We start from the raw sequence: 12812 nt of genomic DNA on the forward strand, positions 1-12812 counted from the left end.
AGCAGATGCCCCAACCGGGGCCCAGCGAGCGCCAGGTAAGTAGGGGCGCGGCGTCGGGGGCCTCCGACCTCTCCCCACCCCGTCGCCCCCATAGGTCTTCTGTCTGTCCCGGGGCCGGCGTTCTCTGGGGATCCGGGATGCGGTGGCAGCAGCTGTCCGCGAGCCTTGGGCTCCGGAGTCCTCACGGATGGGACTTGGGTGAGAGCACGGGAGCCTTCGCGGCCTCGGAGATGGGGAGGCACAGCTGGAAGGCGGACAGCACTGTGGAGAGGTCCATGGGGTGTTCGCCTGTGGGAAGAGAGGGAACTCGCGGGAAGTGTTTGGGTCCTTCGCTCACTGGTAACACACACGCCCAGGGTTAAGCTCGGAGGGTCAAGCTTGGTGGGGCTTGCGGGTCCCTGGGACGTGCCGCTGGCTTCCCTGCAGTGTCTGCCGCCCCTCTGGAAGTTCCCATGGCCGGGTTCTGCTGGAGGCCCCTTTGGGAACCGATGACAACGCGTCCAAACACTCCTCAGGGCCCTATGTACCTGGCCGCACCTGCGGAGAAGGATGGTGAGGGCACCTGCCCCGCGCCTGCTGCTGGACCAGGCGCCCACCGGACACGTTCCGCGCGCCTTTACGCGGGCTGGGAGGTGGTGGGGAAGAAGTCACATTTTCCCGGTGGTTGTAGGGTGGTATCCGCCGGCTCCCATGACCCCACTACAGCCCATCTACTTTTCCCAGTTTGGTGTCCAGCCGCGTCACCTCGTTTTAGGTGTGCGGAGGGACAACTTGTTGGGGGTGGGAGGGTTGCAGAGAATGGCGAGTGTTTCCACTTCCCTGGTCCCCACTCCTCCCCAAGTGAAAGAAAAGCTTGAATGGTCCGGACAACTCATCCCAGGGGGTGTGCGCGCATGGTCCCCGCGGGGGCGGGGGGCGGGGGGGACCCTCGGAATGCAGATTCGTGACAGCTGTAGACTAGGGTACACATTTCCACCCAGTGAGCCCCCCTCGACCCGACCCGCCCCTCTCCGCCTGCCCGCGCCGTCCCTGGAGGGCTACAAGCACTTGGGTAGCTACGGACGCCGCCGAGTTCCCTTCCCCGAAACCGCCCGCCTCGTTGGCTGGAGAAGAGACTGTTTCCCATCTTCCCGGCTCCATTGCCTTCCAAGGTCTGTCTCACTCCTTGAGAATGAAAGCACACAGCACAGGCGAAGTGCTTGAATACCGCCCGCCACGCAGTAGGTTATGGGCCAAGGGTAGCTGTTTTTAGGAGCAAAAACTAAAAAATGACGTGTGATCAAGTCTGCAGTGGTAGTAAATACAAGCGCATATAAAAAGAGGAAACAACACAAAACGTGAAGTAGAAGTTCTCATTTTCACGGTCTCAAGAGTACTTTTGTGTTAGACCTAAAATGCCATTCATTAACTCTGGGCCCATTGTTGCAGGCCTTATTAAAACCCATTATAACTGTGTATACTGTGCAAAGGATGATGAATCGTTATTTGCTGGTTACTGTCTGGGGAGAAGCCAGCCTGCCTGCAATAACCCCTTTGAATTCTCCTAATGGTTTTCCCTGCGTAGGGGAGGCTTTCTTCATTTAGGTGTCCCAGTGGTTGGTGCTTTGGTGAGTTTTAGTGATTCGTTGTGTCTGTTATTAAGGGTCAAACAAGATTCATGTGGCTCAATACCAGTGAACACAAGTGCCATCTGTGTGAGAGCAGGGGTGGCTACCTTCAACGTTCAAGCTTTCCATCTGGTTTTATTTTCAGGAAAATGCATACAGGTGTGTACTTATTACCTGTTAGTTACTGATAGAATTAGAAGGGGGGTTTTGTTGCTGTTTTGTTTTTAAATATATTTTTATTGATTTCAAAGAGGAAGGGAGTGGGAGAGAGACATAGAAACATCAATGATAAGAGAATCATTCACCAGTTGCTTCCTGCACACCCGGTACTGGGGATAGAAACTGACCGCCTGGTTCATAGGTGGACACTCAACCACTGAGCAACACCGGCCAGCCGGGCTTGTTTTGTTTTTAAAGCGAGGCTTTAAAATAATGATTTGGTAAAGCAAAAGGCTTAACCAAAAGAAGCCTGCAGGTGTAAGTCAAGTTTAGGATTAGTTCCATGTTTCACCTGGATTTCAGACTCTGGGATCTTAGCGCTAATGACACTGACCATTACTTTCCCTGTCTGTCTGCAATCCTTTCTTTCCTTTTTCCTTCCTTCTCAAGCAAAGAATAGTGGAAAATACGTGGATTTAAATTCCCACAGACTTTGATTCTTTTCCTTACTTTAAATTGTATTTAATTTTTATAATTTATTTTTAATATATTTATTTACTTTTAAAATTGTACAGCCTCAGGTGAATTCCTAAATTTTCTGAACCTCAGTTTACTCATTTGCTGAGGTAAAAAAGATAGCAACATGCTTGGGTAATTGAGAAAATTAAATGAGAGAACAGGTGAAAGTCTCTTGTACATGGTAGAGTTTCAACTGTTGTTTTCTTATTTTCTTAATAAACATGTTTTTTTAAGTAGTATGATGCCCAGGCATTTGGGGTATTTTTAATGGTTTATTGCCTTACTAATATGAATTCCATTGTGTTTTTCATGAACATCACTCACGGAATCCAGATGACCCTTATAATCTGCCCCAGAGATATTGTAATCTACTAGTTACCTTTGCTCTCTAGTTTCCATCATTATAACAGAAGCCTATGCTCTTATGAATGCAGAGGAACTTGCTTTTTAGGCACCAGAACAAGTTTTATGGGGTTCACTCATAACCTGTATCTCTAAAGAGATGTGCCGTTAAAGTTTCTTAAACACTTAATTTTAGAATTTGCTTCTAGATTTGCTTCTAGATTAACCTCCTGGGAAGTTTTAATTTATGGTATCTTTAGGTATCTTATGAGTTTTAAGGCCTGTTTGTTGGCAACATTCAATTAGATTAATTGTATTCATGCCTGTAGGTGTTATGTTACTTATTAAGATAACTAAAAATTAATTTGCTGCCAGAGGAATTTTAATAACACAAAAAAGATAGCTTGTCCTTTTTTATTCTGTTAACTGTGTTATTCCTGAATTCCCACCCTTGTCCTAGCTAAAAATAATGCCCAGTCTAAGATCTTTGAGGTCCTGTGTCCTTGAAGACCTGGCATTATGGAGGAGTACACACACACACATGCGCACGCACGCACGCACGCACGCTCACGTCTTGTTTCTCATTTTTATTCTTAGAAGACAAAGAAAGTTTTCTCTTGTCATTTAGGAACACATAAGTACTGTTCCTAGTACTTCCACTTTTATTTTTACTTTTTAATTTATTATTATTATTAATCCTCACCTGAGGACATAACTTAGAGAGAGGAGAGGAGAGGAGAGGAGAGGAGAGGAGAGGAGAGAAGAGATATCTCAACCAGTTGCCTTCCATGCATATCCCAACTGGGGACTGAACCCACAACCCAGGTATGTGTCCTGACCTGGAATGGAACCAGCAACCTTTTGGTGTACAGGATGATGCTCAAGCAACTGAGCCACTCCATCCAGGCAATGCATTGCACTTTTAAGTAAATTGTTGCCAAAACCATGCCCAGTGGGGGCTAGTATGTTTGATAACTGGTCGCAGCGTGTACTGAGCCCAGAGGCAGTGGTAAATACAGATGGTTCACACACTCTGGATTCCTTTGACCTAGCTTGGAATACAGGTTTCATCAAAACCTAGAGTAAGTCACTTAATCCCTCCCTCTGGCTTTAGTTTCCTTACCTATAACATGGAACAGCAGCAGTTACTGCCTCTCATGGTTGTATGATGAGTTCCAAATGAAAGAATTAATCGAAAAGGTTTAGCACACAGCTCAATAAAGCGTAGGCATTACTGTTGGGTTGTTAATATCACTCAGTAAATATTTATTGCTCACTTATCAATTCCCTTTCTTCTGCACTATGAGGAACCAGGAATCACTCTGTTAGTCTTTATTTAGCAAACATAGGTGCCTATTCACACCAGACATTGCTCTCACCCTAGCGTCGGGGTAAGGTTCTGGAGCATGGGTGTCCCAGGGAGACACAAAGGACCAGGGTGTTCAGTGACCTAGGGACATGCCCCCTCAGTCACAGGCACATGGTCCCAGGTTGCTCTCACCTGGGTGCTCCTCCTCCACAGTGGAGGCCCTTGGGACTCCTGAGTACTGCTGTGTCTCCTTTATCCCCCACTTCCTATTTGTCTTTCCTCTCCCTCAGCCTCTGTACTCATTTAAAAACATATACCTATTCTTCCCTTTCTAAACCTTGAGTGTTTTTTATAGGATCTGTGCTCCCTATGTGGTTTCTTAGTGATGGTGCCTGGTAGGTGTTGCTAATGACAGAGACCCATTCATTCAGTCATTTGTTTTTAAAATGGCTTGAGCATCTTCTCCAGGCACTCACTATGGATTACCTCCCTGCTTCATGGAAGCCTGTGAGGTTTTCAGAAGGTCTGAGTTGTGTGTTCTTGTTCTTCTTCATCAGGAAAGTGGATCAGATGTTCTCTCTCTCCCTGCCCTGGACTTTGTTCTTCTTGCATGGAGAGAGGGTTGCCTTAAACCCTGGAGGATGGCCCAAGCCACTTCCAGCTCTGAGCTCTATTTCACGATCAGTCTCCAAATCTAGTGAATTTGCATCGACTAAGAGAGAGCTGGGCCTGGAAGCTGTGGAGGATCAAGGTGGGAAGCCCACTGACTTTGGGGGGGTGGGACAGAATTCCCCCTTGTTCTGGGGCAGTCCTTCATTGGCGACAGCCACCTGCCCAGCGGGACTGAGAAGCCTGGCACTTCTGCATTGAGTGCTTGTGTCGCCTGACCTTTGGTTGGTAGCTCAGGTCGTTATTTACAGGGCTGTCATTTATGGCTTTGTCTCTTTACTGAGTGGCTTTTGTTCACCCGAGTTGAGGTTTGTTTGATTTAGCGCAGGCCGTGTTTGAAATCAGTTTTCTAACCTTTACTCATATTGAGTTGAGCTGGAATATCCTCATTGGAACTTCTCAGGCACCCAGTATTCCCCTCACACAGTCTCCGGAAGCTTCCATGGGTTGGGTGCCTATTGATTTTATAAAGTGCAATGTGACTTGTACACAAACCCTTCCTCTGTCTTCTTGGTACACAGTGAACTCACACTATTCTCTGAGATCTGTATATGATTGGTGGACCCAGAAAAAAAATGTTCAGTGTTCTCTATAAGAAAACAGATCACCATTTGAGGTGGGGGGTTTAAAATGAGGGTATGGATGGGTCAGGTTTCATATGGACACAAACGTGAGGGCCTTTAAGCCAGGCACTAAGAACTTTTGTGGGCCTCTAAGCCTCTAGAATTTGTGATGAACAAGGAGAATAGTGTGTGGGTTATATCAGAGTGCAGAAATTGTGAGAATTAAGTGAAAATCTATCCTCTGTTTTTGGAACTAGAACAACTCTGGGAGGAGAGGAGGTTCCTTATGATCTCCCCTTAGGGCAGAAATTTATTTTCTGGGAGTTGTGTTAATTGTGGTAAAATGTTTATGAAATTTGCCATGTTAAAGTGTGAATTCAGTGGCATTAAGCCCATTCACAGTATCATGCAATTAGTGCCACTATCCATCTCCAGAACTTTTTCATCATCCCCACCTGAAACTCTGTAACCATTCAACAGTAACTCCCTTTTTCTCCTTCCTCACCACCCCTGATAACATCTATTCTGTTTGTCTCTGTGAATTTGGCTATTCTAAGGTACCACATATAAGTGGCATCATGCAATGCAGATATTTGTCTTTTGTGACTGGCTTATTTCACTCAGTGTCATATCCTCAAGATTCATCTATGTCATAGCCTATGTCAGAATTTCCTTCCACTTTTCCAGGCTAACATTCCACTGTATATACATGGTACTTTTTGTTTACCTGTTCATCTGTTGACAAACACTTGGGGTGTTGTCTACCCTTTGGCTACTGTGAATAGTGCTGCTATGAACATGGGCATAGGAGTCTCTGCTCATGGTGGTAGTTGAGATCTTATCTGGTTTTGTGAGAATTATCTTTCATAGAAAATGGTTAAGATGGACAGAGACATGTGGTATACTAGTATAACATCCCATTTCAAAACATCCTGTAGATAAGAACTCAGGAAGCTTCAGGGAGGATGGTGGTGTGAAGACACGTGTAAGGCAGCCACTCGCTTCTCCTTTTCCCTGGCAGCTGCTCTTACGAAGCCAGTAGTCCTTTGGGCATTCCACCACCCACCTGCCTGAGGTGTGGCTGCCACCGTGCTCGGTGCCAGCGGAGGCATGAAGCTCGGGAGACCTCTGCAGACCACAGCTGCCTTCTAGGAAGGACATTCTGTAGTGGAGGGGAAACAATCCTTCACTTTCCTCCAGAAATAACTTGGATTTTAAAAAACATTATTTTGGTGGTTGGGGGGGGGGGGGTTTAGAATTTGAGGAAAACTGATATTTAAATGTTAGAAAAATTGAATAATTAAAAGTCAGTTTTTTTCTACCTTAGGGCAGAACCCGTGGTTTTCAAAATCAGCTTTAAGGTGAAAGGTCAGTCGCAGACTGTAGGATGGCTGGATGATCGAAGGTTGCATCTGTGTGAGAATGCGCTTGTATGCATAGCAGGATGAAACCAGAGGCCTTTCTGTAATGGGATGTCAGTCTGCGTTAAAGACATCTTTAACTTTCTAGAGAGCAATAGACTCTCGTCTGAGTTTATGCTCAGACTGTGCCCTGAAAATTAGCCAACGTAAGGGTTTACATGTTTAATATATGCAAACACCACCATCTTTGGCTATTATTCCACCTACCTATCCTAAGCCAGTAGCAGCCACAAAAAAGGATGTTGGGGCTGACATGGCTCATCTCTCGGCTTTGATACTTTGTCTAGCTCAACTTGATTAAGAACACTGAGATTTTTTTTAGCAGTCTTAGGCTCCTAGAAAAACTATGGCGATAATTCCAATGGGCCTTTGAGATTACTCGGACCAACACTCTTTTGAAAGCTGAAGAAAGTTTGCCCAGGCCCTAACTCTTAGTTAACTATTGGTTTTATTTCCCAAGTTCTGTCTTGAATGGCTAAAGAAATAAACTCATGGCTTCTCCTAGGGAACTTCATGTCTCCCCAGTCATTCCACATCAGAGACCCTCCTCCTTAGCCTTATAAATCCTGAAACAAGCAGGCCTCACTTCCCCAGCCAGCTACACAGCCAGCAGATACTTAGCCCATCCTGTGTGTCAGGCACTCGGTGCCTCTTAGTGAGTCAAGCTTGAAGAGCCTGCCCTCAGGGAGCTCACATTCTAGAGAGGGGAGAATAAAGATAATGGGTAGGTTATATGGTGCTTGAAGTTCAGTGCTTCAGGGATAAAAAGAAGAGGGTAAAGGGCATTGGGAGGAGGCCCAGGGAGCGGGATGTAGTTGTAGAGTGGAGGCGGTGGTATGTGAGCGAAGACTGTACCAAGAAGAGGGTGAATCATGAAGGTTTCCAGGAAGGTTTCCCTGGCAGAGGGGACAGATCTTGATGCAGAGGCCCCAACATGGGAGTGCCTGGCTCCTCTGATGAAGTCTGATGCTGTTTCTGGTGCCTCTGAGCTGGGAGGGGAGGGAGGGAGAAGAAAAGACCAGAGCAGAGAGGTAGGGAGCCCCCTCAGCAGGGCTGCCTAGTGAGGAAGGACTTTGCCTTTGACTTTATGCAAAAGGAGGTGGGAAAATCAGTGCAGGACATTGCCCATTGGAGCAGCGTGATCTGTGATCTGACTTGCATTTTCAAAGGGTCCTTCTGGTTGCTAGGTGGAGATCAGGCGGGGGAGGGCTCCCAGGTAGGTGGCCATTCAGGAGGCTTGGACTCACCTGGGTGAGGTGTCTGAGAGGGAAGGGTGTGGATGTATACATTTAAAAGTAGAGCCAACAAAATTTCCAGACAGCTTGGATATGGGATGTGAGAGAAAGAAAAACCAAAGGTAACTTTCTTGGCAGAGCCTGGGCTGTACACGGAAATCTGATTTTGTAAATTCAATGGGCAGCATTCAGATCACTCATAAGTAGGTTACAAAGAGGCTCTTCAGAAATGTGTATATTTATACAAGATTTTGGTTGGTTCAGAGAACTTTAACTGTGTTTATCATGTGAGCATGTCTTCCTACTTTGGTGGGGATGATGGTATACATGAAGCAGCGGCCTCTACTTGTATTGGAGGGAAGATGTTTTGGAGGATGGTCTAGCACAGTGGTTCTCAACCTTGGTTCCACATTAGAATCATCTGGGAATCTTTTTAAAATCCTGATTTCTGGGCCTCATCCTCTGGAAATTCTGTTTTCTTGTTACTAATGTTGTGGCCCCACCCCATAACAAAGAAACAGTTTCTGGAGGATGAGGCCCAGAAATCAGGATTTTAAAAAGATTCCCAGGGGGTTCTAATGTGCAGCCAAGGTTGAGAACCACTGGTCTAGCAGGTGCTGGCCGGGCCCTGCTCTCTCCCTCACCTGCTGTGCATACATTGAGAAGGCAAACTTCCCAACTATCAAAGAGGTAGCCTCCATATTTAGGGAGATATAGTTCCTAGTCCCTACAATTCATCTTTTTTTTTTTAAGAGTACAATTCCATGGTTTTTAGTATATTTACAGAGTTGTACAACCATCCCCAGAATCTATTTTAGGAAATTTTCATCACCCCCCAAAAGATAGCCTGGGCCCTTTAGCCATCACCCGTGTTCTGTTCTGCCCTCAGTTCCTGGCAGCCTCTCCTCTGCTCTCTGACTCTGTGGATCTGCCTGTTTTGGACATTTTATGTAAATGGCATCATACAACATGTGGTCTTTTGTGTTTTCCCAGCTTAGCATAGTGTTCTCAAGGTTCATTCATGTTGTAGCATTAATCAATACTTCCTTGATTGCTTTATATTGCCGAATATGCAAGTTACTTTTGCACAAGATGCATTCTGGAAAAGAACACAGGCAGTGGAGCTGTGTGCCCGTCACAAATAGACTGACTTCCACGTTACAAAGGGAATTGGTGGTGCCAGAGAACTAAAGGTGTCCGTGCATGTGTGTGCACGCATTAATTTGTTCTCTTTCACAGTTGAATACAAAGTCCATGGAATTTGCCAGGGAACATAGACTAGTGGCTTTCTGGTGGCCTAATGATTTTCTTTCATTCAATGATTGAACAATTATTTATTAATCACCTATTACACTCCAGGCCGTGTCGGGAACTGGTGATTAATACAGGGATGAACAAAACAGACATGCTCTTCCCCATTGTGGAACTTACAAGGTTGTTGGGGGTGGGGTGATAGGAGTAAATGTAAACAAAATGTTGAACAAAAGAGATGTGAAACAAGATGATATTAGAATTATGATCTGTGAGAAGCATTGAAAAGAAAATAAGACATGACTAAGATAATAACGAGAGCTTACTTTAAAATCTCTGAGAGAAATGAGATGGCCTTTGAGGGGTGAATAGATAAACAAATTGCTGGATATCCATACAATGGAATATCATTTAGTCTTTAAAAAGAAGGAAATTCTGACCCAGCATGGATGAACCCTGAAAACAATGCTGAGTGAAATAAGCCAGATACAAAAAGACAGATATTATATGATTCCACTTATGTGAGGTACTTAGAATAGTCAAATTTACAGAGACAGCCCTAGCCAGTTTGGCTCAGTGGATAGAGCGTTGGCCTGTGGACTGAAGGGTCCCAGGTTTGATTCCGGTCAAGGGCACATGCCCTCATTGCAGGCTCGATCCCCAGCGAGGGGTGTATAGGAGGCAACTGATCAATGATTCTCTCTTATCATTGGTGTTTCTATCTCTCCCTCACCCTTCCTCTCTGAAATCAATAAAAAAATATATATATTAAAAATTTACAGAGATGAAAAGTAGAATAGGGGTTACCAGGAGGAGAAGGTATGGAGAATTAATGTTTTATGGGTACAGAGTTTCAGTTTAGGATGATGGAAAAGTTCTGGAGATGGATGGTGGTGATGGTTGCATGACAATGTGAATTTCTACACTTAAAATTGTTTTAAAATGGTATATTTCATGTCGTATATAACCACACACACACAAAGCTCAGGAGGGTCTCTTGGAGGAAATTATACTTAAGTTGAGACCTGAAGGATGAGAAGGTGCCAGTCAGGCTTCCCCGGTGCAGCCAATGGGAACAGCATGTGCAGAGACCCTGTGGTGAGAGCTAGGTGCTGTGTGTGACCTTGGAACTGTGATAAGGAGTGATCATGGGGCCAAGAAGCCTGGGGTGTAGGCAGGGACCAAGCCGATAGGGAGGCATTAATATATTTTTTAAGCAGTGGGACCAGATGTGATTTCTGGTTTCAGTGGGCAACTCAACAATGATGTGGAATGGACTGGGGGCAGGGCCAAGACCATCAGGCGACTACTGTGCCCATGAGAGATGGTGGGGGTTGGGCCAGGGTGACAGGAGTGGAGTAAGAAATGGAGGGTAGGAGCTGCGTTTTAGAATTAGAATGGGAATCTTGGTCTTGGAGATACATCAGATTGAGAACCTCCAAGAAGGGAAGTTTCAAGTGATTTCCAAATTTCTAACACAAGCAGCTAAAGATAATGGTGTCAGAGACAGAGCCCAGACTGGAGGATTAAGAATTTAGCTTTGGTCACATTCACTTCCAACTGCTGGACACCTAGAAGTGGCCAGAGGTCAAGCTTGGACAGATTCAGAAGTCTTGGCTGGAGACATGAAACCTCACAGAGGATGGAATTGGGTTTGAGGAACTCTATAGGGGCAGCCTTTAAATTTTGACTATTGTTGTGAAATCACACATTCAACTATTTTTGGGCAATAAAGCACTTACATTTGAACCATAAAAGCACTTGTGCAAATGCACAAGCCCTACTTTCTGGGTGAAGAGGACAATGGAGAGCTAGTTCCGGGGTCATTCCGTAGACAGGCCCACCATACACCAAGCAAAATGCTTATCAGATTCAGGAGATGGCCGGTTTGTATTCAATGAGAACTCTTTAAAGTTAGGGAATTCCTCATGGGAAATAGAGTATTTGAATTGGCTTGTGTGACCTCACCTAAAAACCAAAGTGTTCTTTCTAATAGTGTGTATAGGGTGATATGAGAAAATGGTGTTGCCTTTGTTAGCGGAATACTGTACTTTCCACATGTAGCATTTACCCACTCAGTCCTCTGGTATTTATTGGCCTCTTCTGGTAAGCGAAGGAACTAGAACTTGCGTGAGGTCTCAGAACTAGTAATTAATAAAACCAGAAATTGAACTCAGGTTTCTACACTCAAGGTGAGGGTTCTTTCCAGGACCTCATAGCTGATGGTTGGAAAAACAGCACAGATGATACAGAAATAGATTAGCAAATAAAAATATAGGGCAGTTAAATTCGAATCTCAAATAAACAAATACTGTTTTAACATAAGTATGTCCCATGCCATGCTTGGGACATACTGACGCTGAAATTATGTATTATTTATTGAAAATTCAAATTTACTTGTGTGTCTTATATTTCATTTGGCAACACTACTCAAGAATGAACTTCTGGAACATAGAGCTGTATGTTTAAGCTCCACTTGACCACTCCTGGATCGTTCATGCAAGTTTTTGAAATTTGGGAATGGGGTGGAAAGAGGATTCATTTTCCTAGTCTCTCAAAATGACTGTGTGGTGTTATTCTCCTGCTCTTGGATGAATATGATTTGTAATAAAAATCAGCCTAGTATTGGGAAACAGGATTTGGGTTCAAAGATGTCAAATTTGGCCAACTCATTCTCCAGTTCTCTGTCCTTGGCTGGTAATAACAATGCTTATTGTTGATATGCCACTTTAACATTTTCTCATTTGGGAGCTATTAGGGCAGATATTATCCCCCTGGAACAGACGAGGAACCCAAGGGAAAGCAGGGTGTGGGTGGGTGGTCAGTGGCCTGGATTGGGCTCGAACACTCCCAAATTTCACTTCAGTGATCATCTTCAGTTCATTTTCTAAGCTCCCATTTCTTCATGCTTCAAATCAAGGCCCTGATGTTTTACAGGTTACTCTTCTGATGTAATTCCATGACTTTTTGTGGTCTCGTTGGCCATAAGATTCCAGTTATAAATGTACATGATGTAAATTTCAAGCATTGCAGGTTAAGAAGGCAATGAAACATGTGCTTTTCTGATGGCAGATAAATACAATAGGTTCTGTTTTGATCATTCCATATACTCACATTTAGAAAGTATTTTTATGTTGGCACAATGAATACTACAGGTTCCTTTTGGAGGTTTATAAACTTTCAAATGAGGCCTTTTTACTATAAAGGTTTTCCCCCCTCCATTTTGAGAGATTCTACATCTTTAGAAAAAAACACACCAACATTCATGTTTCTGATCATGAAGGTTTGACAAAATTTAGGGCATTTTTAAGTGACAAGACTCCTTTTTTTTTTAAGTTGAAAATTTGTAAAGCTATGCAATCAATAAGGCACTAAAAGCCAGTTTTGGAAAAGAAACTCATGGCAAAAACCAAGGGAGAATAAGAAGAGGAAATCCACAGTGTCCCCGGGCTGCCCAGCCTCAATGCTCTGCACCGGCTCTTAATAGTCACTTGATGAAGTTATGTCTTCTCCCATGTAAGTTCCTTTGCATGTGATGTAAGGAAACCAGTAAGTATAATATGGCTTTAATTGCACTTGGCACAGGACAAGGCAATATAAAGGTTACAAGAACTGAAGTACATTTTGCTTGCTAGTAAAATTTTGTTTGCTACGTTGTCTTAGGCATTGTGCAATGATCTCCAGTCCAGAGTACCCTTTGAATTTAATATGAATGTCATAACATTTATTGTTGTCAA

General features: G+C 44.3%; 1 protein-coding gene across 1 annotated transcript in view; it reads left to right on the plus strand.

The window, feature by feature from the left end:
- Position 1: 1 nt before the first annotated feature.
- Positions 2-12812, plus strand: part of ATP8B1 (ATPase, aminophospholipid transporter, class I, type 8B, member 1) — a 107823-nt gene continuing 95012 nt past the window's right edge. Inside the window, exon 1 of the mRNA XM_015564503.1 lies at positions 2-35. The gene's annotated coding sequence lies outside the window, so the exon portion shown is untranslated. The remainder of the gene's footprint in view (positions 36-12812) is intronic.

Source organism: Myotis davidii, unplaced genomic scaffold (assembly GCF_000327345.1).
Source record: "Myotis davidii unplaced genomic scaffold, ASM32734v1 scaffold38, whole genome shotgun sequence".
Taxonomy (NCBI): domain Eukaryota; kingdom Metazoa; phylum Chordata; class Mammalia; order Chiroptera; family Vespertilionidae; genus Myotis; species Myotis davidii.